Source organism: Mixophyes fleayi, chromosome 2 (genome assembly GCF_038048845.1).
Source record: "Mixophyes fleayi isolate aMixFle1 chromosome 2, aMixFle1.hap1, whole genome shotgun sequence".
Classification (NCBI taxonomy): Eukaryota; Metazoa; Chordata; class Amphibia; order Anura; family Limnodynastidae; genus Mixophyes; species Mixophyes fleayi.
In genome coordinates this window covers 267443149-267448180 of record NC_134403.1, presented here as the reverse complement: position 1 = coordinate 267448180, position 5032 = coordinate 267443149, and the positions used below count along the sequence as shown (strand labels likewise).

The 5032-nt window shown below is 39.0% G+C and overlaps 1 pseudogene; it reads left to right on the top strand.

The window, feature by feature from the left end:
* The first annotated feature begins 1982 nt into the window (after positions 1–1982).
* On the top strand, positions 1983–3950 carry LOC142139927 (general transcription factor II-I repeat domain-containing protein 2-like; annotated as a pseudogene).
* Positions 3951–5032: the final 1082 nt, after the last annotated feature.

Below are 5032 nucleotides of genomic sequence, written 5' to 3'. Positions count from 1 at the left end.
TGTATACATTTTCTATACTATCTATCCATCTGTCAGGGTGTTCTCTACAATTGTATATATTCAGTCTCTCTAAGCAGTTAAAATTAACTGTCAAGTATCATTATTCATTTGTATGCTGTGCTTATATGAGGATGTAATGAGCATGCTTCAATAGTGCCTGACTTATTAAATGTCTCTCAGTTATTGTTAGCTTCGAAATATGTCTATTCAGACTGCCCAATGTTTCAGTGGTGTCTGGGTTCACTAATTATCTCTGGAATAATACTAGATTCAAGAGTTATTTGTTTATTGTGTACCTAGCACTAATTCTGCAGGTATGATACCCTTCACACTAATTATGGACAAGGCTTTAAACGTGTTATCTATATTTTGAAAATGTTTATTATGCCCAATTGTTCACTGCATTTGTTGCATAAACATACATTAACGAAACATACCCCATTGAGGTGACTGATGTTGTAGTATATTTAAAGTGTATGTATTTACTATTAGAACACTATCTGTTAGTATTAATAGCTTGAAACCTTTGTCAGTTTGGGACCACCGTTACCTGATGTTCCTGTATATTCAGTGCCCTTTGAGTCTCCTGATAGGCAGTTTATTATTTGTTTCCTTATATATCTATGGGTGTTTCACCAGTATATATTCATAAAAGTATATTAGTATATTTAGAAAGACTACCCATTTTTTATAGAGAAAGCAGATTTGTTAGCAAAGTAACAGGTAAACTTTCATATCATTCAGAAATTTTTCCCACCTGTATTGTGAGCGAGGATAACTGACCAGGACATAGAGGAATACTCTATGGGCTAGATTTACTAAAGGGTGCTTTGCTTTTCAGCTATTTTTCCAGCGGTTTTGAAACCACTGCATTTGCTAAAGCCCAAACCACCGTTAAACAGCCAGAATTGACATTTTTCAAAACCACCACTTTATAAACAGCCATCTCGATTTTAACAATGATGAACATACAAACAGACAGATTTACTAAACGGGGGTTTTCAAAACCACCGCAAAACAGCCATTCAAACGGCCAAAATGAAAGAGGTGGCTGTGAGTGGCGAGATTGCTCAAATTACATGCTGTTTAAACTATTTTGCCATTTAGAACATAAGAGAATGCACCATTGACATATTAATTATTTGGAAAATCATTATTTATTGATTAAGGGGCAAAATGAATTTAGTATTTACTTATGCCAGAATGTTTTTTTTTTATGGGTTTTTTTAATGTTTTTTTAAGGTGACATTATTGTAGCATTATACTATGTGGGAAATGTAAATATATAATATTATTAATTGATTGTTACTGGTGAATATAGTTATTTATGTTGCACAATTTGTCATTATATAGTGTCCAAATAATATAATAATTAAATAATTTTGTCCCCTTAATACAGGGGTGTCAAACACAAGGCCCGTGGGCCAAATCCGGCCCGCCAGACCTCGTCTGATGGCCCGCGGAGCCGCCGCCAGCCTTGCAGCCTCCCCTTTTTTTTTTTTCAATGAATTTACTCCGTGCCTGCACGGAGTAAATTCATTTAAAAAATGGCTCAAGTTAACAAAAAAAAAAATTTTACTTACCTTCCGGGACCTGGCCCGACTTCTTCCTGCCCCGCACTGCTCCCTGGGTGTCGGACGTGACGTCATCACGTGACGTCCGTCCGACATCTCCAGGGATCAGAGGAGCGCGAGGACGCCGCGGAGAGGAGCCAGACTGAAGAAGAAAGAAGTAAAGAAGTAAAAGAAAGAAAGAAGTAAAAGGTAAGTAAAGTAAATGGAGGGGGCAGATGGCTGGGCACTATAAAAGGGGGCACATGGCTGGGCACTATAAAAGGGGCAGATGGCTGGGCATGGGCACTATAAAAGGGGGCAGATGGCTGGGCATGGGCACTATAAAAGGGGGCACATGGCTGGGCACTTTAAAAGGGGGCACATGGCTGGGCACTATAAAAGGGGGCAGATGGCTGGGCATGGGCACTATAAAAGGGGGCACATGGCTGGGCACTTTAAAAGGGGGCAGATGGCTGGGCACATATAAGGCAGGTGGAGCGGTAAACTTTGGATATACTGACCACTTCCATGTCACTTTACAGTGGTATAGGGACCATAAACTACAATCAAATACCCCAAAAATGTCCAAGAAAAGAAAAGTTGATGCAGAGGGAAGGCAATTTCAGGAGAGATGGGAAAGTGAATACATGTTTGTGATTAATAGAGACAAGCCGGTATGTCTTATTTGCTATGAGGCAGTGGCAGTGATGAAGGAATACAATTTACGCCGGCACTTTGAGACCAAACATGGAGCCAAATTTGCTAACTTTAGCCACCAGGAAAAGCAACAAAAGGTCCAAGAATTAAAAGGTAGCCTGCATTCTCAACGGAATATTTTTTCAAAAATGACAGCAAAAAATGATGCAGCAGTGAAAGCCAGCTATCTTGTGGCTGAAGAAATTGCGCGAGCTTCAAAGTGCTTTTCAGAAGGTGCATTTGTAAAGAAGTGTATGCTGAAGGTATGTGAACAGGTGTGCCCTGAGCAGAGACAGGCTTTTAACAATGTCAGCTTGTCAAGAAACACCATCACAGACCGAGTCAGGGACCTAGCCTGTAATCTTAAAACAAAGTTGGCTGAAGAGACATGCAGTTATGTGGCATTTTCATTAGCTGTTGATGAAAGCACTGACAATACTGATACAGCTCATCTAGCTATTTTTGTAAGAGGTGTGAAGGAAGACTTGTCTGTCAGTGAGGAGCTCTTGGATGTGGTCGCCATGTATGGGACAACAACTGGGAGGGACATCTTCAATGCAGTGGAGGAATCCGTAAATAAAATGAAATTACCTTGTGAAAAGTTGGTGGGAATTACTACTGATGGCGCTCCAGCAATGTGTGGAGTGAGAAATGGCTTGGTTGGACTGTTAAAAGAGAAAATGGAAAAAAGTAATTGCCACACGCCGCTGATAACTTATCACTGCATTATCCACCAAGAAGCTCTGTGTGGCAAGGTTCTGCAACTGGATAACATAATGTCCACAGTCATGAAAAACAGTGAATTTTCTGCGTGCACGGGGTCTGAATTATCGTCAGTTCCAACAATTTTTAAAGGAGGTGAGCATGGAACATACAGATGTGCCATACCATACAGAAGTAAGGTGGCTGAGTAGGAGCACCGTTCTCAAGAGATTTTTTGAGCTTTTGGAAGACATTAATCTTTTTATGCAAAGTAAAGGGAAGCCCTTGTCAGAACTGTCAGATCCAAACTGGCTGTGCGATTTTGCCATGTTGTGTGACATAACAGAGCATCTCGCCCAACTGAATCTGAGGCTGCAAGGCCGCAAACAAGTCATAACCTCAATGTATGACGCAATAACAGCTTTCCAGGAGAAACTGCGCCTATGGAAGTCACAGCTTGAAAAAGACAGTCTTGCCCACTTTCCTATCTGCCAGAGCATTTCAACCTCATTCCCAGGTACTTTTTCATGTGCTCGATTGGGTACCAAAGTGAATCGGCTGATTGATGAATTCAATCAACGCTTTTCTGATTTTAAAGAATAAAACTTAACCTTTTCCAGCTTTGCCAATCCCTTCAACATCGATGTTGACAGTGCACTACATCACCTTCAAATGGAATTAATAGAACTTCAGTCCAACAGCAGCCTGAAAGCGAAGTTCCAGGATGCGACAGTCGACGACTTTTACCGTCTCCTCCCCCCTGCTTTGATGCCACAGCTCCGACTTCAAGCTGCACGTGTTCTGGCCATGTTTGGGAGCACTTATCTATGTGAACAGATGTTTTCAGTCATGAATCTGAACAAGACCAAGCTCAGATCACGCATCACTGATGATAACCTCCATGCTGTTTTGCGGATTGCTACAGCACAAGACCTAACGCCAGACATCGATGGACTGACCTTAGGAAAACGATGTCAGCCATCTAGTAAGAAAAGTTAAAAAAAAAGGTAATGCCTTGTGTTTTCCATATGTTTAATAAACAGTGTTTGGCAATATTTGTATGTTTAAAAAAAAATTAATGTTTGTTACCAAAAAACATTTTTCAATACATTGTACAATAATTGTACATTTGAATATCTACTTGTCATTATTCTGACTATGTTTCTGCTTTCAGAGCTAGTTATTACTTACATTATTACAAAAAACAGTAATAATTGAATGCAGTGACATTAATTTATGATAATAAAGAGTGGACACATAGACCTACAGATACAACCGGCCCTTTGATGGGGACCAAACTGCTGATGCGGCCCCCGATGAATTTGAGTTTGACACCCCTGCCTTAATATAATGAAATTTTTTTTTACCCTCATAAATTAATATTAAATTAATTTTGCCCCTTAATCAATAAATAATGATTGCCAAAATAATTTAAATGTCAATGGTGCTTTCTCTTATGTTATGAATGGGAAAATAGTTCAAACAGCATATTTCAACTATCAAGCTATTCTGAAGCAGGTATTAAAACTGTCCTGTGCTGTCTTTTGGTTGGCGGTTTTGATGACGGTTTTATTTTTTCAATCCGCCATACATCGCCAGTCATTTTAATTTGAAGCCTCAAACCGCCTTATAGTAAATGCCTCGGTTTGGACCACTAAACCGCCAGCTATGGGTGGTGGTTTCAAACCGCAGCCAAACTCGATTCTTAGTAAATCTAGCCCTATGTCTATAAAATAGTTTTCCTTGCTATTCTGGATAATAGAGCAATTATTTCCCTGACATGATTAGCTAGATATTAACTATGATTATGCAGACACACGTTTCGTTGCTTGCTTTATCAAGGCAAAAAGTTTAAAAGTTTAACTTTAAAAATGTATTTTCTAATTACTCAATACTTTTCTATCTATTCTAATATTTATCTGAAAAACAATGATGAAACAATTTTAAGGACATATTAATTAAATGTTAAATTTTAATGATACTTCTTTTGTGCAGCCTACCATAATGAAATTTTTTTTCTCAACTCAGATATCTACGTTCGTCAAAACGAATCCGTTAGGTAGAACTTCGAAATGGCTGAA